Genomic DNA, 27,274 nt, shown 5'->3' with positions numbered 1-27,274 from the left:
ATTTAGGAAAGTTAAACTATTTTATAAAATATATTTATTATAAACATAATTATGAAACAATATGGTTTCCATTTAAATGAAAATTAATGTTTATGATTTATATGAAAATGGCAAAAACTATTGGGTCATAATTGCTGAACGGCTGCTTTTAGCCTAAATATGCTTACACAGAATAGTAGATAAAACTGCACCTCTTATAAGAAATGAAAGCTGATTTTTTTTTCTACCAACAGATACCATTTTTCCTCTCAGATAGTAATATGTAGTAATCTTTCCAATATCCATTTTATTGTGCTATATTTTATACATAATATTACACATATCTTAAGCATATAATTTCATTAATTTTGATAAATTAATATCTTTATTTCACTACCACTCCAATCCAGAAAATATCCTTGTGCTTATTCAAGTTACTCTCCTCTTCCACTTCAAAGTCAAATCTCATATGATTTCTATCATTTTATGATTCCAATTCTTGTAGGATGCCATGTGCATCTGTATGTGTGTATATATGTGTGTTTGTGTGTGTCTAGATTCTTTTGTTCAACATAAAGTCTTTGAGATTTATCTGTGTGGTTGCCTGTATCATTAGTTTCTTTTTCCTTATTATATCTCAGTTGTCTATGTAAGTCAGAATTATTTATTCATTCTTCTATTAATGGATATTTGGATTGCTTTCTGGATTGGCTTTTACAAAAAAGCTCTTATGAACATCTCAAGCAAATCTCCAAGTAAAAATATACATTTTTCTGGTGACCAATTTCTAAGAGTGAAATACCTATGTTATTAGGTAGGTGGATATTTAATTAAGAAAAAAATAAATTCTGTTCCAAAATGGTTCAAACATCTTAAACTCTCACAAATAATATATGCAACTCTCAGTTTGCCCAAGTATTTTCCAGTATTGGTATTACCAGTTTTTTTTCTTTAATGATTGTCTCTTTAGTGGTGCAAATAGGATCTTATTTGCTTTTTGCATACATTTTGTCTTACCTAATGATATTGAGCCTGCTCAATGTCACAGATTAGGAGATAATCTGATTGGAGGCATCTCATGTTCTCATGGGAAACTGAAGACACCATTTTCCTCAACACCATTCTTACCACCTGTGACAACAAAGGGACTTTTCCAGCACTAATGAGACAATGTAGGTTGAGATCACAAAGTCCCCTTATGAACTGGGGCCTCTTAAGACAATTCCTCTCAGAGCTGACATTGTCAGATAAACAGAGTTCTGCTTGTCACTTTAAGTCTTGGATCCCTGCCTATTCAGTTGGCCAGCACTGGAGGCCGGAAAAAGTATTCTCAGTGGGCACAAAGCCACACTCTCAGGATATAGAAAAAGCCCAAGGGAAACCTCACCTGGTTTTTCTATAAGCAACCCACAGCAAAGTTTCTCCCCACAGACACAGGTCTGGTGAGCCGTGAGTTTACCAGTCTCGGAGTCTGGATTGACCAGTAGGCTTATGGGAACTACGGGATCTATGACTGTACTCTACCCTATGGTTGTTCTCCATATGATCAATGACACAGAAAAGATGAAGACAAAAGAAAACAATGATTTCTGGAAGGAAAGGGATCCATAGAAAACAAATAACTACTGATAAAATCTCCACCAGAGTCACTATAACCACACAAACATTTTCTTCTGCTAGTAAAAATTTTAAGAAAGAAAAGGACTCAACACTCCAGCTTCCACCAGTCTTGGAGGGCTGAGAGCTGGGAGACTGATGTGGTAAGAATTCTTACCTTCAGTGGGCTCTTAACAGAGGCCCTGGGATGTCTCAGTTGCAGCTGTTCCTAAGCAGGCAATATCTGGCTGGAAAGCCCCATACTGGGTACCAAACTGCAGGGGCAAAAAAAATTTGCTTTCTTCACTTCAAGGTTCTTTGTCTATTCTAATAATTAAATGTACATAAGGCAGATTAACAGGAGAAATCATATTTAACTTCATATGTACAAGGGCCCCATAAAGATATGAGACTCAAAAAGTGAGCAAAGCAGGAAGGTTTTATACCTTTTAGACAAAGGAACAACACATTTGTGAAGAATTGAAGAGACAAAGTGGTTTGGTCTTAGAGTATAAAATGGTGAAGAAATAAGTTTTGTTCACACAGACTTCTCGGCCCTAAATTCCATGCCTCTGGTGATAAAGGTTACTCTACTTTCCTGGTACAGGGAGGTTACATTCACAAGGAAACTTTATCTTCTTTCAGAGGGACAGAGGAGGGTCAGAGTGCCCTTGCACTACCTATTTCCCAATGACCTTTAATTCAAAATTAGATGTATCCCAAAGTGGCATATTTTAGAGTCACATATTCTGAACCTCTATATCTGAAATCCAGTCTTTGGGTTCAACAATATATGAAATACTAGATTAAGCTGATTTTATTTCCCACACTGAGCTTCAACACAATTCTAGAATCTAAAAAGAAATGTATCCTTAAGGTTATGTCCTGTGTCTTGGTTGATAATAAATGTATTATTTTGTCCTCATCAAATTTATATTAATTTTAAAATATCCACATATGAATCAGTTTTCATTCATTCATACATTTAATTTTGTCTTGCATGTGAGCTGTTTTGAGAAATATGTTTTGGGTTTATGTTGTTCCATGATTATAAGTAACAGTTATACAGGATGAATAAAATTTTAGATACATGCTGTATAATGTAGAGCCTATAGTTAACAGTATGGTGTGCATTAAAATGTTTATTAGGAGGGTAGATTTCATGTTAAGTATTCTTACCGACACAGACACATATGCATACACATACACACAGCAAAAGGACACAGAGACTTTTGGAGGTGATGGATGTATTACCTTAATTGAGGTGATAGTATCACGAGTGTTTTCATATGTACAAATCATCAAATTATATTGCACATTAAATACGTGCAGTTTTTTGGTGTATCAGTTATAATTCAATAAAGCTGTAGAAAAAGGACTTGAAAGTACCTATTATTATAAAGCAGAGCTTAAAAACGTCATATCTGAGTGGTAAAAAGTGGTGTAAGTAAGGTGACTCTATGAACAGTTATTTCAGTTTAATAAAACCCCATAATATCTACAGCATGAAGATAAATTATTTTTAACTCAATTCCTTCAATATATTCCCTTTTATGTAACAAGTAATGCCCCAAAATAAAATATATTTGCAGACTTCTAGAAATAAAGCATTAAGAAAAGTTCACACAAAAACATGGAAGAACACAAAATGTTTGTCCTCAAAATACGAGAAATACTGAAGGAACACATAAAAATATCCTTAATAATATGGTACACTTATGAATCAGGAAAACATGTATTAGAATAAATAGGTAAGGGGTTATACTTTAATTGGATTAAGATTAGATTAAGCATTAAACCTCTGAAGGAGTCTTACTTGGGCTGAGAAACTGAAGATGAGAGAGGAAGAGGGAGCCACTGTATAGGCGGGAGGGGCATGGGAGTCTGTGCAAGAGTTCATTGAGGAATGGAGTAGTAAATAAATGGCTTCATAATGAGAATTTGTATTGATTCAATTCTGGAAAAAATATGCAGGATTTGGATAGAGAAAGGGCAAGAGGGAGCGCTTCCCAGATTGACTCAATAATGTTAACAGCATCAATCTGCCATAGGTATTCTTAAATAAAAGTATTTGTTCAGCTTTCAATTTCATTTATCAAGTAATTTTCTACTTGCTTAATGTTAAATTCTGCTAACCAGCTGGTCTCTCTCAAGTTTATCACTTTTACTTTTGAGTCCCTCTTAACCCATTAAGATGGCTTCTAACAGACACTGTGAGTTTAAAATTCTGGTGCAACTTTGCTGTGGTCAGACAGGATGTGAGGCTAGTCAGACAAATATACCACCCCTCTTTTCCATGAGTTTGAAATATCCTTTGTCTAGAGAGATGTATTATCATACAGAAGATCTATTTGGCAATTTATAGTTCGCTTTTTATCTATTCAATTGTTCTCTGGTATTCTTAGAACAGAAAAGGGAACCTTTTAAGAATAATAACATGCCAATTACCTTTAATTACTCTCTAGCTCTTTCAGTTAAAAAAAATCTCTTATCTTAGGTTTAGTTTGTGTCTGAATAGAACGTTTCATATCTGAAGCTCTTAATGGAAAGGCTTTCCTATTTTCCATGATGTTCTTTTTTATTTAATGTATTCTCTAAATGTAGCACATTATTTAAAGTGCCATCCATCTACCTGATCAACTAGAAAAGATGGAGAAATGCACAAGAAAAGCTTATTATCTATTTATATTTTATTTTGATAATGTTTTCATTTTTACAATCAAGTAAATGTTTACTATAAAATATGTATTTTCAATTGCTTTTATATAGTACATTTTATGGAAATTGGAATAAAGCAGTGATGTAAGCAAGGTAGAGAGTAAAATTATGTATATTGTTTGCTGATTTATATCTTTGTCCCTTCAAATAAAATACTGCCAGAAATAAAAAAATAAGATTTATCAAATTTAGAAGACAAAGACAAATGAAAGATAAAAATTTTTTTAAAAACTGCTAATTTTATCATTTTTCAGAAGTTTGGGAAATGCTGAATCCTGACCCATAACTTTCATATTATATATTTCACTTATATTCCAATATACAGTAAATAGTTATAAAATCAATTATATAAACTTTGGGTTTAAAAAGTACATGCCTTTTAAATGTAAAATGTGTACTATTTGATGAATATAGGAAACATACAGCAGCTTACTTACTGCCAAGACTTCTGTTCATAAATTATTATTTTTCTGATTAAAGAAAGAATAAAAATTCTGAAAGCTTATTGCCTTAGCTCAGGCTGCTATAAAAAATATAGATTAAATGTCTTAAACAGGAATTTATTTCTCATTTCTGGAGGCTGGGAAGTCCAAGGTTTAGGTGCCAGTAGATTCTGTTCCTGGTGAGAGCTCACTTCCTGGTTGGCATACAACCATGTCCTTTTCTGTATGCTCACCAAACAGAGTGATCATCTCTCTTGAGTCTCTTCTGATACGAGGACTAATCCTATTCATGAGGATTCTACCACCATTACCTCCAAAATGCCTCACCTCCAGATACCACCAAATTGTGGATTTGTACTTCAGTATATCAATTTTAGGGAGATACAAATATCCAGTCAATAACATGTATGCAGCATGACTATAGTCTAAATCTAAGAATTAGCATTCTCTTATATTATATTTTTAGGAAGCTCTCAGAGTGGAATTCCACATACATCTCATCTTGGGATTGATCTTACTTCACTGATAGAATGGTCTTATACCACATTGTTTGGGTTTCATTAAGGAGAACTGTTTCACAAATATCCCTTGTTCTACTACTTGCATAAAAAATCAGCCTGTCTCTACTGTTTCTGATCATGTGACTATTTAAAGTCATCAAAAATGTTTTATTATTTTAATATGCAAAAAAATATTGTTAGATTATATAATGATAAATGCTATTACAAAAGGCCATAAATTTCCCAGAGTAGTGTGACTCAGATGTTATATTTTCTGTGGAAAATTAAGAAACAGCTTTATTATTGTTACCACCTAAATGAATTTACAGTAGAAATAGACTGGGGATGGGACTCTTACCAGAAAAAAATTAGATAAACACAGAAAAATTTTTGACATGGAGTGATTTTTATTACACACATACTAAAAATGAGGAAAACCACAAATTTTGTTCTTCCACCTCGATAGATAAAAAACAGAATATAGAATGACTAGAAGGATTCTACTTAGAAAATCAAATGCAAAACTAAGATATTCATCAAATATGAAAATATAGTTAGTGTCTAAGAAATAAACAGTGAAACCCACACACAATACACATTTTAGCAGAATTCAAAACTATTTCCTGCAAAGATAGAGGGGAGAAATGTTGAAAATTCAAGGGTCATCAGAGAACCAGGGATGAACCTCAGAAAGGCAGGATTGAAATGCACCTGGGCCGCATCTGTACAACTGCATTGCCCACAAAGTCTTATCTAAACTCATTCAACAAAATTAAATATATCAACCAAATCATTTTATTTTTGTTTTTTAGTTAACACTTTCACCATCTCAAATGTATATAAAGAAAAGCAGGACCAGGGAGGACTGGGCTACAGAATGAATATAATAGACAATGATTATAAAGTTTTGTCAAGAGGAAAGAGACTAGAATATAGTGGCAGAGACATCATTACCACCCACCCTAAACAGAATGAATAGTCACCGAAGGCCATCAGCCTTTTATCTTTTAGTAGCTTCCAGGTTTTGAAATTTTAAAAACTGTAATTTATGAACACAATTCCAGTTCAGGTAGTAATGAGAAAACAAGTAGGCAACGTTCATTGTAATGGATATTTGCTCACATGACATTTCAGTAAAAAAAGAAAGTTGCTGATGGACAAAGTTGGTGATTGTTCTCTATTTTTGGTTGTCACCTTAAATTAACTAAGGCCTATATATGGAAGGTATAAGAAAGAACATTATATTATAGCATCGTTTATAAAAATTCTTCTTCAAATGTTGATGGCATGTTTTTATAACATAGTCTCTACAGTTCAGTGTATTTCAGCTCACAGAAATGGTCTGTGCTGCAGCTTTTTCTTATTTATTTAGCTGTATGGAAATGGTTTGAAATATCATAGATTCTATATAGATGAATCGATTGTTCAGTTTTTATTTAATTAATGTATCTTCTTTAAAAATATGTCCTCTCTTAAAATGTTGCTTAATATTTCTATGAAAACTAAAACATTAAAAAATCAAACGTATTTAAATTAGACATTTTTTCCCAGGTTAAGAAGTGCCAAAATCAGGATGCACATTTTAATAGACTAAACACTTGAGGGCAATATAGGATAACTTACATAGAAAAAATATATAATACTATTAAATTATTTATATGTCTAAGCATATCTTATATTTCTGAAGGATTATGAATACAATAGTCATTTTCCCTTCTTTATGTCTTTACTCTGTGTGGTGTAGACTAAAGATGAATAGAATGATTAATATATTTCTGATTATTTATTGTATTGTCTTTCCATAATTACATGGAATACCTATTGTCAATTTGTTTGTTAATCTTCAATAGATGTATATTAATTTATATAAGAGTTTATCAAGATACACAGAACTAAGTTATATAACTGAAACAATAAAATGTGTAACACATCCCAGATTCAACAGCACTCCTGTTATACAACTTATACTCTGGATAGACACTATCTAGTACAGTACCTACCAGCCACATGTGGCTACTTACATTTAAATATAAATTAATTAAAAATAAATAAAATTAAAGTTCAGCATTTTAATAGTTGCAGCCACATTTTCAATGTTAATTATTCATCATAATGGCAGAAACTTCTACTGAGCAATGAGGATCTGGACCTTTCCCAAAAATCAAATACAATGTCATAAAAATAAAAAATCATTATATCTTTTAATGTCTAAGTTAAACTAGGTTTAACCAAAGTTCCAAAGAATTTTGTTAATAAAGCTTTGTTTACAAACTAAATGGTTTTTTAGTTATATTTTTTAAATTATCATTAATTGAGAAAAGTTTATTTGATTTATGGAAGTGTAATATCATGTTAAAAAAATTTATCATGTGCCTGACCATTTTGAATTGCAAGCTAATTTTGAATCATGTAGGAAGAAAACGAGCATTTGCACAGCAATATGCAATTCAGTTACCTCCACTACAAGTAGACAGTTATATTTGTCAACTATAACTCCCCAGTGTCTTTTGCCCTTAGAATAAACTCATTTTATAATCAAAGGTGGGAAGTGAACTATATTGCATGTACCTCATTCCCCTTTTTGTGCCTTAAGGAGTAGTTCCATAATTAATCAAACGTGGAAGAAAAACCACCAAAGACTTAGATTTCTCTAGAGCCCCTTTATTTAGGCCACATCTCTGCTATAACTTCAAATTGAATCTGACTTCCACCAATAAAGAATATGGAAAGTCAAGGAAAAAAATGTGTATATGGGGTGTTTGAGTCCTCATACTGTAAAATGTAATAAATCCTGTTAAAACCCTGTGAAATATTATGAGTTTAAAAATGCCTTTAATAAATTGCAAATAAATATTATTAAAAATTGTACTTACCACTGGTACTGAATCATTTTAGTTATTAATATATTGCGTAAAATGATTTTGAGTTGTTCTGTTTACACTGACAAGTTTCTGTGTATCAATTGATATATGTGCTATATTGAGCCATTTTTAAAGGATGACTAAGTAATACACACACAAACACAAAATTGCAAACCTCAGTAAAGACTTGACTATATTAAATATACTTATTACTCTCTCATTATATTTCTCATCACTAGTTGAAATTTTGAATGTAGGCTATTTTGAAGACTGGAGAAATTAGATGTAGATACACATAAATCCTACAAAATCTTTTATTATCTTAAAGCAATTGGGAGGGGCAAATAATTTTCGGTGTTTCTTGTGCTTTTTTATCCATTTATTCAGTTTCCAAAGGGTAGTTTTTCTCAATGTCAAAATAAAATTTGAAAACAAGCAAGAAGAAATGCATAAATAGCATCCATAACATAAAATAAACTTAAATCTTAGGACATCTGGTAGATGTATATACTTTTACTGTCCTAGAAAACAAAGTGGAAACATTCTTTAATTGAATATAGTTTACAAAGATAGAATAGATGAACAGATTTTATATTAAAACTTGTTCCAATGTAATTAGTTTGCTGAAAATCATTTCCATATTAAAAAATATCTTCAATATATTACATATAAAAATAGTGAATAAAAAGAAGATGTTAGCTTGACGGAAAGTGCTGATATTGTTGCCTGAAATCCTGGACAATCTAGGCCAAATAGAAGAGGTTAAGAAAAGACGTACTGATACTTTATTTTTGTCTCTTCTCTTGGCCTGAGTCTTGTGTTTTGCACAGCTCCCCACTGACAATCCATCTCTTGCAGCCATTGCAGATGTATTCCTGTTTTTACTCAATTGGTATTATTAGTGCAGTGGTGGTAGTGACATGTATGGATTTGCTGGGTTGTGACTGTTCCTCAGCCTTATGCAGGCATGGGACCTGGTCTTGGAGGTGTGGTACTCAGGTGTTTCACATGTCCTTCAAACGTAATTGTAAGAGAAAAAGTTTGCCATGTCTCCTTCCATAGTGTATTTGTCTCTTTCGCTGCTTTAACCTATAAGGCAAAAGAAAAAAAAAAAGGGCTTCTTTTAGTCTCTAGCTTGGCAGCCCTGCACGCAGGCTTGTTAATCATCAGCAGGAATTTTGCTTACAGCTTGAGATTTCTGTAAATGACCCTTTAAGTGAAGCTGGCCTCTCTCAAGGAAATAGGGAAATGTGTATGAAAGTAATGATTGGCCTGTCAAATACTTAATAGGAACATGGTGACCAGACCTAGGTCAATTAAGATTTAAGTTTTAACACTTTTTTAAAAATGCGTGACAGTGGCTTGAAATCATGGAATCTTGTGCTCAAGATGATACAAAAGGCAGAAAAAGGATATTTGATAGAAGATATTTTGAATTAGTGATTAGGAAATAATGTGCTCAATTCATGTGTGTAGCACACAACATCAGACTGTTTAATAAACTGATTATTAATGCTTGGTAGTAAACAAAAATATACATTATACCTAATTGATGGGTTATATGCATATGTATCTGATGATTACTACTTGAATCTGATTCCGCACACATTTCTTTACCCTAAAACTGAGATAGTATGTTTCCTACTTACAAGCACAGACCTTAGCTTCAGGATCAACTCTGATTTTAAGCAAAGGTTTAAAATATGTAACCGAATGCTTATTACTAAGTCACCTATTCTATTTGCCAACTAAGAAACATTGCCTTAAGCATCCAAATTTGTAATTTTTTATTATATTATTTTTATGTATATTGTTAACTATCAGAATCCCTTTTTTCACATCAAAATCCTACCCTGTTCTCTCTAGCTAGTGAATTCCTTATGGTTATGATTCTTTTGAAAGAAATATTTCTCTTGATTAGACTCAACTGAAATACCCTTTCCTCTTGTTTATTGGCCAATGCTTAGAATGAAAGCACATTCTACTCCTTTGCTTGGCTCTGAGGTTGTGACATTTCATCCCGTATCTCTCCCTGGACCTGCTTTGCATTGTCACATAGGTGGCACACATAGGTGGCTCGTGCAGGGCTGCCGAGCTAGAGACTAAAAGAAGCCCTTTTTTTTTTTATGTATGGTACTTCTGCTAAGGATTTTTTTGTCTATTTACATCACAAATATCTTAATTACTTTAAAAGTGTTTTTAATATAAGTTAGGTGATTCTTGATATGGGTCATTTACATAGATATTATAAATGTCCAGCTGTGTTTTCCTAAAAACAAAATTTTATAATATTTTTCTCTCAAATGAAAGTCAAGCCTATTGTTCTAATTTGTTCAATATATTATTCTATTGCTTTGATTTACAAAGAAGGAACAAATTTAAAAATCAAGAACACTAGCAGATCCAAAAACATGCTAAATAAAAACCTGCTTTCTCAGCTGATACATTGACAGGGAAAAATATGAAAAAAAAATTAAATCCTATATGGGTCTTTCATTTAAATTAGGTATTTATAACGCATTTCTTTTCATCTAATGTGTTTAAGTCTCAGCAGAGTATGGCTGATTCTTTCACTTAAACCTATGACAATTTTTACTATGATATGAATCACAAAGTAATAATTAATATTCATTCTCCATTAAAAGACAAAAGTATTATAGAAACCTAATTAGAGATTACCATGTAATGAACCATTGATCATAACAACTATTCATTTGCTGCTATGAAAATTTTGACAGTACAAAACTTAACTGCTGTTAAAATTTAGCACATGGTTTCATAATACTATTTTTATATTATAAAGTCTGAAATTAAATATTAAGGTATTTATTATTTCTCCCCAGAAGTCAGGAAAAAATAAAATTATCAGAAGAAGAAAAAGAAAACAAAAAGACATTAAAAAAGAAAATTAAAAAAATAGTATTTGTGTCATTGAATACATATATTGGGGGGAAATAAATATATGGCTGGATGGATTGGAAGAAAAAAAGAAAATCCTATAGCTGAGATTCACACCTGTTTCTAATAGATAATTTTTAGTTCTGTGTCAACCATAAATAATGAATTTCAAAAAATACCTGGAAAATTAATATAAATACTAAAGAATCCATTAAAATGCAAACAAAATTTGTTGAAAATAAAAAAATTAATTTTTTGACAGTTTCATTATTTGGGCAAGTTTGAGTAGACACGGTGTCAGCCAGAATAGCACTCCTAGAGCTTGGAAACTCAATTCAGAAATGATTTTCACAAGGCTGGTGATGGATGCTGGAGTTCTAGGCTTAGCTGCTGATCTCAGTTGAATCACTTATGCAGGAGGCTTGTACCTCTCACAATTTGGTAATGTGGTTTTGAAAGACAGCATGTCATTGCAAGCATTCCAAGAAAGAAAAGCAGGTAGTCAAATTCTAATAAGGGGTAGGCCCGTACCTGGCACTCAAGGAAAATGCTGCTTTTCATGCATACTATTGGCTGGAACAGTCAAAGACCCACCCACCATCAATGTAAGAAGAAGTAAACCCTCTCATGAGGGAGAGATATAAACCCTCTTTCTTTAAGAAAAGTGATAAAGAATGTGTGGCCACCCGCATTCCTCTTCACCAACCATCAGTCCATTTAAGACAAAAAAAGACTATATTTCATCATTATTTTTTCCATTATCATATGAATCAAAATCATCTTTGAAGGCAGGCTCACAAAAATAAAAGGATATCATTGTCCTAAATGACTTGGAGTTTTAAAAAAATGTTAATTTCAGCAATGACATAAAATTTTTAAAGATGGAATTGAACATAATAAGTGATATGCTATTGGTGGAGGATCACTGTGTCAGATTGGAATCTTTCTGTTTATTTTCCCCTAAAACCTAAAATAATTCTCACTACAGCATTGCAGTGTATTTTATGTAATGATTTCCTGGATACATTTCATAGTTTTCAGAATCTATTTATCTCCACCAATATCAGTTGCAAGAAGAAAATGTTGCTTTTCAAATTAACATTGCTTAAAACTATTTAATCTCTATAATTTCTTTTATAATGCAAAATATAGTGATCAATTCCATGAAAAAATGAGAAATAGAAGAAACAGTCATAAAATATAATTTTCATGAATATATAATGTGGAATGAATTCATAACAAATTATTTTCTATTGAATTTGAGTTCCTGTTTAATCTGATAAAAATTACAATTTTCTATTATGATACATTCAGTAATTAGATGTGTATGATATATACATAACAGGCTAGTGGCTGTGGTTGTTACTGACAACTAAATAAATACGCTAACTTATATTTTTCTTTTTAGGAAGGAATATTTTTAATTCACATAAATGTAACAGTATTTATATAGCCTTGTCAGTCTGCTTTTTCAAGCTAAAATTTTCCATTCTTGTTCAGTCATTCTTTGAAGAAATATCAAACAGTACTGTTCATAAACAATATGTTATTAATGCTAGATGAATTGTAGAATAGATGGATATGGATGTTAACTCCTCCATAAACAACAAAACTGCACAGAAATAAAAGACTGGAAACCACATTCTCAGCCCCTCTATGACTCAGTGGCAGAGGAAATAAATGGTGATTTCCAGTATTAGTGCTGATGGAACACTTTACCAAGATACATAATATAAGGGATGTTTTTATTAAATGATGGAGTTAATTTAACAAGCAATTTAGGATTAAATTCACTATAGGTAAAATCACACAAGAAGGAAATTAACCAGATATCCTAATCCGTAGCACCTCTGTCAGATGTATGTTACAGAGGACAATCTAGGTTTTATAAGGGCATAGTTAATACCAGAGTTACATCTATCTAATGTGGTTTAAGCTTATAAAACATATTTTTTAAAAAATCAGAGGATGTTTATTTCTTTAACTCATTTGTTAAACAAAAAGCTGAGGAAAAAATAGAAAAGATCTAGAGTAGTATAATGAATTATTCCCTCAAAGAAAGTACATTTCTCCTTTGTGTTCTTTCAGTATTATTTCTATTAGTTGTTTCTCATTCTGTTCAACATTTTCATTTTAAAGAATAACTTATCTATCAAATACCAAGTTAATATTAATTCTACTTAATTTCTTTTACTCAAGGAACTGAGATGGCTTACAATAAAGCAATCTTATGGACAAGCCAAAATTATATTTTCAAATTAATTTTGAAATGTATTTCTTATTATAAGTTAATTGGCTACAACATGAAAAATGAAAGTGGGTAGAACATGAAATTGGATATAATACTCAGCTACAATTTAGATGAAATAAAGAAGAAGAATAAGAAAAAAAGAAAGATCATTACTTTGGGATCCATTTATTTTGAAGTATATTCCACTAGCATGGCATTTGTATGATGATATTTGGGCTTGTTAGCAACTGAATTATCCCTTCCTGAATAGCCATATAGATGATATTGGTATAAATGTGATTTACAGCATAAAAAAAAATGGTTCAGATACAAAATCTAGATCTTCTATGTGATAGATTCTGAAATCCTGTTAGTAAAACAATCTGATAGTAGCAATCAATACATTCTAAAGTGAGTCCCAGAAAGTTATTCTGATGAATAAATTTACTGTGAACCTCCACTTTTCTTGCTATCAAGTACCTGGCAAGCTAAACTCTAAATATTGTCTCTGATTGTCAATAACCAATGTCAGTTTGAATGTGAGTTTATTAGTATGCAATACTGATAAATCACAAATATTTCTACCACTGGTTACATTCAAATAATTTATGATTCTTATGAAAAATGTAAAATTACTTTAATAACAAAATATTTCTCTTCTAATTTGGAACAGCGTAAGATACATAAATTATAAGCAAATATAAAGATGTTTTTAATTGGATTTTAAAACAGATTACTTGTGTTAATGTCTTCATATCGATTTTCATTGTTGAATTTAAATGACTACTGTTGACAAAAAAAATCATTTCTTAATGTTTTTCAACTGCGGCCATTATAGGTTTGGTTCACGAGAAGATATAGGAACATATTGTTATGTTGTTTACCCCTACCTCTGAATTACTTTTTAATGTCATGAGGAGATGCTTTTCCTGACAATAGTTCAAAATACTGCCCAAGTATTCAATTATTTTTCTAAGGCTCAACATAATCTAAGGAGAGTATTCAAGAGAAAAAAAGAATTTTCTATTTTTACTTGAGTAGATGTGATCTTTTTCCTTCCTCTCAATCTTGTTTGTGCAAGTCTAATCAACTATTCTACCTTAATTATTCTACCTTGTTTTAAGAATGACAGTATACTATGTTTACTTTAAAGTCCAAATGAACTGTACTCAGTTGACTGACTAACATATTTCCTAATTCAACATATAGATGCCTTTTCTATATAGGGCACAGATAGTATGAAATAAGAAGCATCAGGTAGCTTACTATCATTCCTTGAGATGCTATGTTGCCTTTGATTTCTCATCACAGTGTTTCCAGAACATGATGATCCTTGAATTTAAGCTACTTTTGTTTCAAATCTGGATAATAGAGGATCAAACTGCAATGATTCTTTGAGGTCCTTCTCATATAATTTAGTGATCATTGTAGGACATTTCAAACTTGGTACATTATGTTTTGTATTTTTGTTTGAATTCTGAATAAATCTCAGCTGAAATGTGATCTTCCATGAAGCTTTCTTTGACCAGTCTCTCTGAAGTGATCTCTTTCTTTTCTGATATCATTTAGCAATTATTCTTAGTATTATTCCTTCGGGATATACTATGGGCAATATGGGGATGTGATTCAACTGCAGAGTTTGTTTATACTTTAGGTATCAGATATATGCTTCACATATTCTTTTCCCTACAAGTTTAGCACCATATCTTACATCTGGCCTAGCAGAAGATATATATCCAGAAAATAAACACTCTCTTTTTGGTCTCATTTCAAAGCTATGTTTTACTGTGACTCGATACCATCAGAACCTTGCATAGTGACCCCAAGAAGTCAAGAAAAGTTCTGTACCTTTTGAGAAGCTCAGAGACAATAAGATAAGCATAAAGACTGGACTAAAATGTGGGTAAAATTGGAACAGTAACCTTATTTCTCATTTAAAATAGAAGTTTCGCTAATGACTGATCAGACTCCTTAGAATATTGGACATAATTAAAGATATGGAATTTGTTCTATCAGGACTCTGATCTTTAGGTACCACCATTTGTGGATGTTAAAATACATTTGCTCACCCAAATACAGGAGAACTTACTTTCTTGACAAATTCAAAAGTTCATTTCATATTTAACGTATTATTTTATAGAGAAAATATATTACATATATAGAGAGTGGAATAGTAAAGCACAAATGTTGTATTACAAGCCAGAAATTGTCAATATCAGATTTATGAATTAGAGTGACAAATACACCAGAACAGCCAAATTTCTAAAACAGCATAAGTTTAATTATTTCCCCAATCATATATATATATTATATATACCATTTTATTTAAAGCCAGGAGCTTGGCAAAGAGTAGTAATTTAAATAAATGTTTTTGAATAAATGAATGTAGGACAAAGTAATTTACTCCATTTTTCAAATTTAGTTATATTCATCTTCTCCTACTAAAATGTAAGCCCCATGAGTATATGAAACTTGCACGACTTCAATACCAGAAACCTATTCCTTGAAAAGATATTATAATACTCATAATAACATTTGTGAAAACATTATTATCCACATAGTTTGGATACATTGGTGTACTACAGAATGCCTAGGAATGCTAGCATGGTAAATGACAATTAACCTGTTATTTAGTAGAGGTTGATGATACAGTTCTAAATTAGACCAGGAGAGGAGAAATGTTAATACCTTGTTTCTTAGTGAAGTCTTTAATGGCAAGCAGATAAAATAAAATAAGCACTTATTTATAGCATGACGATGTCACAAGGATTTAAAATATTAGGATTTTGCATGACTATTTTACAATAGTGTCATTAACAGCAAATGGCATTAAGAAACAGGGATCCAAAAATTCCAATTTTACTTCACCACCAAAAGACTCATATTGTTTGGTAAATAAAAAGCTAATAACACAAAATTTAAATATTGCTCATGAAGATGAAATTAGATAAACTTTACAGTGTTCAGAACTTTGCAGATGCCCCACAATTTTGAATTTCATTCTTATTACCAGTTCATATTATGTAATTCAGATTAAATCACTTGCCCAGAAGTCAACATTCTTCTTGAGTAGTTCAATTCCCAAAGGGTATCCATTGAAGTGCTCTTCAAATGCTTCAAGAGGGGTGCAAAATCCTTTAAGCTCCTGGACAGTGCCAAGAACAGGAAAATGTTATATATTATAGGGAGCAATAGTGTGTGTTGCATAAAATGTACATTCATTAATAATTATAACTTACAAATATACCACAGGTATTGAACAATATTCAGTGTCAGATAAACACGAAATGCTTTAATTATGTAAATCGAAATTGTATTTCTCTTCTCTACCTTAAAAGGCAAAGGCTATTATTAGTCTATTTTGCAAGAAATTGAAGCACAAGAATGCAACTAGTTTGCTTATGGAAATGCTGGAAAGTGGCTTTTAGGTAAATTGTATAATTTCCAGAATCTTCTGCCTAGCCTTATTCATTTGTATATCACTAGGTGTTTACCACTGCAGAGCCTCAGCCTACTGTCTATCTGGCATAAGGGGTGTAGAAATAATAGCCATTGTCTCCTCCCCTCCATTTCTGGTATGAATTGGTCTGGCATCTGCCAGTCACCAAGGACCAACCAATGGAGGCAGCCAAAGGAAACAGACAGGGCCAGGCCTTGCTAGAATTCAAGCAACTTGTGAGCAGTAAAAATGGTTTCTCCCAGTCTACCCTTTCCCTTGACTTATTTTGGTTTCACCAGCTTCATAGCATATTTGCCCTTTGCTGGAACACCCTTCCCCCCAGTGGCAGAGCCAGACATTAACTTAAATGATCTGGTTTCATTGCTGTCATTCTTTACCACTATACTACTGCCCATTGCATCCAAATATAAGAATTTTGTATATATCAGTTACTTAGGCAGTGTGCAGAGGTTTAGGAGAGTTTTTTAAGGAAGAGTCAAAGTAAATCATTTTATAAGGAATAAAATGTTTACTAGTTTTGTAAGGCTGGAGGCACTGGAGGGAGGAAAGTGAGGATAGTGCAAACAGAACAAAGACAGCACCAAATAGCTCTGTGCCATATAAGGAAGGAACGGACAGCTCTTTCGGGATTCCAGTCCCGTGAAGTGCTGACAAACCTCGGATACAGACCTCCTCCATCCTAAAGGAGGAGACCTCTGGCTGTCAATCAGTCGACCTTGAGCCAATAAAAAATTCCCCACATACTCCTGGTGCGGCCCACTTCCCCCTCCCCTCCCTGTGCTTATAAAACCTCCCTGCTTATCTGGTTATGCATGACTTCCCCAGCCTGTAACTAGCCAGACCAGGGAACATCCCCCGAGAATTGTTGCCTCTCATGGCCTGCTTATTTCAGCTAGAATTTTTCTTACAAGTTTCATATAGCTTGTTAACTTAGATCAAAAACTTGTGCCATTGAAGGGCAGAAAAATGGAAAATGATGAAGCTTCTATTCTAATTAAAATACAGCCTACAATGAAAGACTAAATAGGCTTTTAAATGATTAGTGAGAAGGAAATAAAGAGAATATATATGTAACGCGATCAGTTAACGTGATAATAAGTGGGTGATTATAGAAAGCAAGTGATTTTCAGAAAGTGATTTGAAAAGAACTGGGTAGAAAGAAATAGAAAGGGGCTCATAAAAAATATAAAGTTTATGACACTACAGGGAGTATGTGTAAGAATAAGGGTAGAACCTTGGAAAATTCTTACCAATGATTTAGTTTTTAAGAGGTATGAAAATCTAGATTTTCAGAATGAATGAAGAAAAGGCTTAAGAGTTAGTCATTCAAGCAGAAATATATACACATACACCACACACACATATACACATACATGAATGCATACATATACTATCTACATATAAGTAGAAAATAGTTCAGGAGGGAGAGTTGATAAAAGAAGAGCTGTTAGTGAAAAGATGGAAATAGGTACTTAGGAGAAATAAACTAGCTAAAAGACTCTCAGCAGTGTGAGATAAAAAGTGAACACACTGAGTGAAATGATCTCAAAATGAATGTGAACACCATCTGCACATATCTATAAATATCCTTGAGTATGTTCCTCAGTTTTTTTAGTTGACTTGATAGAACTTTAGGTGTGCATAAATAATGTGCAAAGGTTTATCCTTTATATACAGCTCAGAGACATCAAATGGAACTGAAGATTTTATTTTGAAACATCTTCAAACACATTTCATCTGGAAATTGTTAAAAGACTAGCCCCAATATTCATGACAGCACAAATTATTTACTTGCATTTACTATTGACATGATAAAAGTCAGTATTATTTGCCCTACCCAATATACTTTCATTTCTTTAATGGCAATTCCCACTTACTGGTATTACATAAAAATAGTCTGTTCATCTACCCTCTAGAATATTTGTGTTATTTTTTTAAATTAATAGACTGTTAATCAGAGTAGTTTTAGGTTTACAGAAAATTTGAGCAAAGGTGCAAAATTCCCATATCCTTTCCCATCCCTCATACACGGTTTCCCTTACTGACATCTTATATTAGTGTGAAATATTTATTACAATTGATGAGCCAATATTGACACATTATTAATCAAAGTTCAGCATTTACGTTAGGGTCCACTCCTTGTATTATACATACTATGGATTTGAGAAATACATAATGTCACTCATCCATCATTACAATATCATACAGAATTGTTTCATTGCCCTAAAAAGTCCTTGTCCACCCAATCACCCTCCTCTCCCTGCTCCAGAACCCCTGGGAACCACTGATGTTTTACAGTTTCTACGGTTTTCCCTTTTCCAGGGTGTCATATAGATTAAGTAATACAATATGTACCCTTTTCAGATTGATTTCTTTAACTCAGTAATATGTATTTAAGGGCCCTTCTGCCATTCTAGGAGCCCCTGTGGCATGTGGCTTGATGGTTCATTTGCTTCCTTTGTTAAACAGAACATTTTGAAGACAGGAACATTCATGCACTTCAACGACCTGAACTTAGAAATGAATACAAACACATTTTCCTCTTGCAGAAACTAAGGAAAAACTTGAGCTATGTTTCTGTTTGAAAGGTAAATCACTAAATTTGTTGCTTTGCTCTTTTGAGCAACTTATTTGTATTGAAGGTGTGCAATTATTAAGCCTTTCATGACAATGTTAAATATTTGATGAATTAGACATTGATTATTTTGTGTAACAATATATCAGAAATGGATTATCATTTATTATATTTTAACTTATATAAAGTAAAATTAATTTTCTGATGATATACTGACTTTCTCAATACATACAGCTCTCTTTCATTTGTTTTCATTCTGTATAGTGCTCCATTTTATTTACAGAACTATAAACCCAACCTTCTTTTAACTGATTCTTTTATTCTCTTTCTTGTTTGCTATTAATTAAAAGGCTTCAGTGAGCATACATAAAAACTTTTCTTGTGAAAATATGACTATATCTCTTGGAATGGGGCTGATTTGTCAGATTTTTCATTTTTTTTCAACTATATAGGTACCAATTATATTTCATCATGATTGGAATTTGTATTTACCTCATTCTTATATGTATTGGCCATTTAGATTTCCTCTTCTATCAATTTTTGACTCTGACAGGAATTTTTAACATGTGTTAATGTACTAATCCTTCGTTGTTTTGAGACGATGGAGAAAGATTCTTCAGATTAGGGAATTTTCCTCTATTCTAAGTTTGCTAAAAGTCTCTCAGAAATAGGTGGAATATCTTTCTGGATTTGCTTTGCAATATATGTAAGATGTAGAAACAGATAATCATTTGTTAGATTAGCTTAATTTTCCTATTTCAGACTTGCCTTGTCTAATTTTGATCTCAAAGTTATACAGTATCAGAAAAAAAAATAATGGAGAAAATTTTCTCTTTTTTTTATCCCCCAGATGTACTTTTAAATAGGAATTTCTTGAATACTTGGAAATCTGCCTCGTAAAATACTTTAGCCAGTTTTTGTTTTGGTGAGTTGTAAAAATTAATTAATGGTTATATTTCTTTCATAGTTTTCTACTTATTCTTTCAGCTTTAACATGAAACATTTTTTTTAATCATGAATTTCCACTGTTTCCATGTTGCTTTGCATTTATTTTGTCTTCTCAGCTTATAAGAAGCTTATTTTTATTTCTCATACTGTTTACTTTGTGCCATTTATTTATTTATTTTTCTTGTTTTCTTTTGCCAGAGGTTTGTCTATCTTTGATTTGTCTCTGAAGATAAGCTATCATTTTTTTCTTTCTCTCAATTGTGTCACTATGGTCCTTTCTATTTTCTTTTTAAAATTATTTTTCATTTATCATTATCTCTCTATTCCCCCAACTAATTAAAGGAAATTTTATTGCACTAGCTCTGACCGTATTTAGTCTTTCTATGTTTTGAATTTAAATTTCATCTTATTTTTATACCCTGTGAGTATTCATTATTTGGATTTTTTTTTAACACTCTGCATTCATTTACATGAGCTAATTTCTTCCCTCATAGTGGCATCTTGGCTTGAAGTGTGAATGGAAAGAAACCTCTGATTTTTTATAAGATTTGCTGATATCTTTAGTGTAAATACTCCCACCACAGCCAATTTCAAGTTACTAATGCTTTAACAACTAACTGCCTTTCAGAAGTCCTGAAAATAATAATTGTTTCTTGTGAGACTATTGGAGCAAACTTCAGCACACATTCTTTGCTGCGTAGTCATTCATTTTTTCTTTCTTCCTTTTAGGAAGAACTTTCTCTTTTCTGAATTGCATCTTTAATACTATCTTTAGTGATGATAAAAATGGTGGAATTTCAGTCAATATATTGCTGAATCTGTTTAGTGTAATAATTTGAAGCTTGTGATCTGAAAATTGGTTTATTAGCTGTGATCTTTCAAAAATTATTTGATCTCTATATGCTTCCTTTTTTAATCTAGATAATCAAGTACTTGATACAATCTGCTTCATTGGTTATAAAGACAAAATAATGTATTTAAAATTTTAAAATAAAATGATATATAATAAGTACTCAGTTTTTATAAGCTCATATATGTATTTTTGCCTTTTAATATAGGTTAGCTGGGCACTGAATTGCAGAATAAGTTATTTTATCTTAGTACTTTGGAAATACAGTCCTTCTTCCAGCTACTATTACTGCTATTGCAAAGTATCAAGTCATATAAATATCATTCTTCTTGCAATTTCCTCTTGTTTTTTCTCTGGGTATATGTCAAGTTTTCTTTTTTTGTCTGGAGTTCTGGAACTTCATAATTGCAGTGCCATTTGATTCCTATTTATACAGTGTGCTTGTAGATAGTTTTTATTTTTTGCTTTTGCTTTTTTTAAATGCTGTTTTGACTCAGTTTTGAGGCCCTGGCTAGAAGCAAGCCCATTCCCTATCTTGGACAGCACAGTAAGTCCACAGTCCTAACCACTTCCCAAACTGGGTTCTACACTCTGGCTACTACATAACCCCTACACTAATTGTTCCTTGGCTAAGTACCAGACAACAAGGAGCAACCCCTCTGTCCCAGTGTCCACCACAATTATTCAGATGAACCACTAGGCCAAACTGGTCCTAACCAGGTCCTTAGCAGGCACAAACAAAACTAAGAACCATCCAAACCACACTCGTTAAAATCTCATTAGAATAAAATTGTGTTTTTTCTCCCCCCTACCAATCATGGGCTTTTCTGTGTGCATTCTGGGAAAAGACATGCACACCAAGAGGAGTGGGTATAGAAGTAGAGCTGTTCATCAGATGACCTCACCCTGTAAATCAAAGGAAGTGCCTCCCAGCTAGGTGGTGATAATTTGACCCTCCCCTAAAAGTTCCATGCCTTTGTCCACCTTGACTCTGGCCCGCTCCTCCCTTGGAGTGTATGCCAATAAATCTATCACTCTGCTTCATTACTGTGTCTCTGCCTTTCAATTCTTTATTGTGGTGGGGACAAGGACCCAGGAGAACACACTCAACCCATAACAGTTCCAACCTCCTGCCTTGATGATCTTCTTCTGTTTTATCCAAGTGGCTGCAAACTTCCAAGCCTCCTGGCTACTAAGAAAGCAACATCTAACCTCCAAGCCCATTCCTAAACAACTCATCAGCTTCCACTTAATAATTCTGGGTTGTGCTTTGCTCTCTTAGAATGATGTTTGCCATCAACTGTGCATTTAAGAGAAGTTTATTATATTTTAATTGCAACTTCTACTTATTGTGTATTGGAAAGATTTCCAGTTTCCTATTCTACATAAGTTTAGAAAGAAATGTACCACATCCACAATTTAAATCACTGAAATGTGCCATCTATTGGAGGTACTCTCCATGAAGTCTTCTTGTCAATGTCTCCATTGATCGCCATAGAAATGTCTTCAAACAGATGTTTCTGTCTTGTCTGTTACTTTTAAGCATAATTTCTCAGTTTTCCTCCTAGTTCATCATTCACTCCATCTCAAACTTATTTGCCCTACCTTCTCTGAAAAGTCCTCTCCTGCCCCATGTCCTTAATCTCATCTAATACTCTCCTCTTTACCCTGTTCCTACGATTAAGTAAAGCTCTTCCTCCCTTTGTCCATTGTGCTAGCAATTTATGTGGCTTGGAAAACTCTGCATGCAATTTTTCATGTGCCTGAAGGATTGTATTTACTCTTTAATGCTTAGAGTATTTGTCATTTACTTAGAGATTTTTTTCCCCTTATCTGCTGGTCCAAAGCACTCACTCACTCTCTTCCCTCATTCTCATGTCTATTATCATATACCCTATTGTTTTTCTCTAAAATCCCAATAAAGCCTCCTCTTACATTTTAATAAAGCTGTATATTTTTATTTATTTAGTCAACTTTTGTTTAATTTATTTAGACATAAAGATAAACTTCGAGACTTAGTTTGACTATTTACACTATTGATAAATAAATAAGGTGTCTGAAGCCTAAATATTATCAAGATCTTCCAGTTATAGATAATGGTGCTGAGGTTCACAGCCAGGTTGGTTTTCCAAGTCTATTCTTCTTTATGCCATATTGACTGTCTAACATATGATTGATTATACTTTGCATAAATAAATTTGCCTAATGGGTATCTGTGAATGCCTACCAAATATTGTTCACTAAGTATTGCTCTGGATAACTGTAACTTCAATTTATTAAGATTATGATATACTATAGTAGTTACTGTATTACATGCTAATTTTCTACTTTAACTTGAAAAGGCTGTTTGACATTAAGTGACCTGGTCATTTTTAGAAATTATAAATAAACTGACCCATTTAATGATCACACTCTTAATGATATCAATATTTACAGATATAATAGAAGTCATTATTGTCATTGACACCAATTAATCCTTATTAAACACCCAGACTTCCTGACATTATGCAGAATGTAGAAGAGAAAGTATGCAGTGAAAAGTCCTTGAGAAACTTAAAATTTAGTCTGTACAACTCACCACTATAAAGTGCTATATGGTATCAAGACAAGCAACTACGATGTTCAACTTAGGTCTAGAACTGTTAGAAAGTAAATACTTCAAATAAAAAAATTATCTTTGAATAAGGCATATTATAAATATGCACAGTTAAAAACACAGATATTGGAACCAGTTAAAACATCACCTGTCAGTTTTAATTTGAAATTAGTACATCAAAACTTTTTAAATTAAGCTGAAAATTATAACTGTTAAGCTGTATAAAATAATAGCTATGAACCTCATGAGATGATCAAAATTTAAGTTCTGCTCTTCCAATTACTCAATATGTCTTAGCCTCATTTTACACATCTGTGAAATAATATCCATAATAATATTTATTTTGTATGGATATTGAGGATATTTAATTATGTATAAAGTGGAGCTTAGCCATTTGTATTTGATACTGTCTGTACATATTATTTATTGTTTTAATTGGCCAATAGCTGTTAATGAACTTAATGAGAAATTATGTTTACTTTTACACTAATCATTTTAGATAAGCAGAGAGCAATCATAGGCCTATTTTGCATTGTTGCTTGTTTGGTTTTGGTTTTGAACTTTCCAAGTCACTGACTCAGGATGGTATTTTTATATATACCAAAGAGTTTTTAGTCTTTAAGCAATCTAAAAATTTTCAGTGTATTATTTTAATTGCCTTTGTTCTGATTGTTCCCCATGAATATATCTGTTTCTAATTTATTGCTTTTGATTGTTAATACTGGCTGTTCACATTTTTCACCTTACTTAAATTGGACAATTGTAGGATTTTTTTTGTTTTTATGTGTTTATATTTGTGTGCATGTATTTACTCTTTATTTCCTGGGGCATATCTAACCTTTACATTTTTCTATTGGCTCACATAATATATTTTTGTAGTATATTTAGGTGTCTGTTTCCTGATTAATTAACTTCAGACAGTACTAACAAAAACCCTAGTATGAAAAAATGAAAAATGAGAAAAAGAACACACAATTTCCCACTAGTTATTATTAACTAGCCCCCTCACAATCTAGGTTATTTACATTACCATTAATTTTAAATATTCTGATATTTCTCTTCATGATTTTCAAAAAGTCTGACATGAAACTTTATTTATTTACATATTTAATTTTCTATAACCATTCAATCTAATTGAGGAAATTAAGGTACATATATCTCCTCCCAGCTACCACATTTATCTCCTAATATTTGGTTACTTAAGCATTGAGAAGTTTATAATAGTCGCCATTTGTTAATATATATGCTAATATGTTTATATATATATATATATATAATATACATATATATATATATATATATGTATAGTATTTGTTTAGTTTGAACCAATAAGTTCAATATCTCTACTACTGATATTATAAAACAGCCATCATGAAACATGGCTGCCATATTTATTTGATTCTGTTGGTTCTCTTCTCCAATTTATTTTTTTTTCCCCAAGTAGAGATTGTATATATTTCATGTTTAGGAATATCTGCATGCTCTCATTATATTTAAATCATTATGTAGTCTCTTTAGAGCGGTTATCTGCAGCAGCTGGATGCTGCCAATGAAATACCTCTGACCAGCAAGTGTCATCCTCCCTCTTGCCTACCCGGACCACACCCAAACGTCAGAGGATATTCAAATTCCATTCCTTGATCGCAAAGACTCTTTGTTTTCTAAATACTTAATAGGGATATGTTTAGTATGGATCACTAACTGTCAAAAGTTTTTGCCAGAATAAAGTAAGGTATTTCAAATTGTAGTTTTAATTCTTCCTTTAGTAAACAAAACAAAACAAAACAAAACATGTTTTCTCTTCCACTCCTTGGACAATTAAAAAAAACAACTAACCTCCTATTAAATGTTTTGATATTTCATGTCTATTTTCATCTTTCTTGTTTCTTAATCTTTGATAGTTTATATTTTTGCTGATCATCTCAAGCCATTTTTTCCCACCTGATGACAAATATATTTTTATATTTGTATATGTCTTTTGTATTTACTGATGCAATATTTCCTATTTTTGAGCTATATCTTTCCTTTGTTTCTAAGGAATTTTGACTCATTTTCATCTCATTTTGTTATTTTAATATTTTGTGCTTGTATCATCAAGCACAAAGGTGAAAACCTTTGCATTATATTTCCAATTTAGATAATCATGTGAAATTATGTAGAATTTATATCTATTTGTGCTTTTGAAAATGAATAGCAATTGAAATCACAGAGATAGTGCACGAGTACAGCTCTTTTCTCATATCCATTCACAGAAAAAACCAACAGGAGATAAGGCAAATATGTGAGAAAGTAGTGAGTCAAGTATGAGTAGTGAAAATTTAAATAGCATAATATGACAGTACTGTAGGATGTATGAAGGGACTCATTGAGACTAAGTTTTGAAGTAAAGTTGGACAAAGATTGTGCAGGTTCTGAATGAAGATAAGTGAGTTTTCACTTTAATCTGTATATAATGAAACTCATTAAAGTTTAGGAAAAAAATCACATTATTAGATTAGTAGTTTCTAGGCAATAGTGAAATGTAATACATTCATTGGAAGATAATAGTTATTTTCCTCATTGTAAGAAATAAGGTTCTAAAATATAAAATAACTGTAATTACAGTGAAATGAGTATTAAAAGAGATATTATGGAGGTAAAGCTAATGAAGTTTGACAAGTTTTTGTTAAGAGGAATGAGGTGATTTTTTTAAAAATTATACACATAGAAAGAGTTTGTAGAATGATTTAATCAGTTTTCTCTTTTCCTGTGCTGAATCTCATTAAATTTCTTCTTTTAAAAGATACTGTATTTTATCACAGTATTCTCATTTGAAATAGAAAAATAATATTAAAACTTACAATATTTTTGAGAAAAAGACTAAAGAAGACAAACTCAGTAACATCTTCCAGTATTAGCAGAATATCTAGCATGTAAGAGGTGACCCATAAAGCCAATTATCTCACTTATTTCTACAGACGCGTTCTTCCACCAACTTGACTGCACAAAATATAAATAGCTTTACTTAAATGTTTCTTATATCAGTTTACACTCTATTCGAACTAAGAGTCAAATGTTGGCAACAGTGTTATGTAAAAAATAATAATTGTAAGATTCTCACTATAATATTAAGAACAAAACAAATCATAAAACAGTGAAAATATATTGTAATTGGCAATTTGCATTTTAAGATTCAGTTTCTCTATTATAAAAAGATGGGAATGATCTCATTGGTATCACATTCTTTATAGCATTAAATTCTATTACAATTTGATGGCACTGAAATAGACCATTGGCATAAGACACAGCTACAAGTTTCTGAAAAGTTTGGATATTTGTAAAGAATTCTTAAAGGCATGATCACAAAATGTGTTTGTTTCCTAAAATGTCAATGTTAGCGCTTTTATTAAAGAAACAAAGAATATGGACATTACTGTTCTGAATGACAGGAAAACAAGATTAAGCATTTTTATTTTGAAAACCTATTATTTGGATATTGGAGGGGAAAAAAAAGCTTTTCTATATATAGAATGAATTTTCTGCTTTCTGTATGCTGAGTATTACATATTAGTCACAGGAACATTTGCATGATTTTCTCATGCTAATTGATTGTAAAATAAAAGCAGTAGTTTTGCTTATAG

Source organism: Manis javanica, chromosome 5 (genome assembly GCF_040802235.1).
Source record: "Manis javanica isolate MJ-LG chromosome 5, MJ_LKY, whole genome shotgun sequence".
Taxonomy (NCBI): Eukaryota; Metazoa; Chordata; class Mammalia; order Pholidota; family Manidae; genus Manis; species Manis javanica.
Note: the sequence above shows the minus strand (reverse complement) of the source record.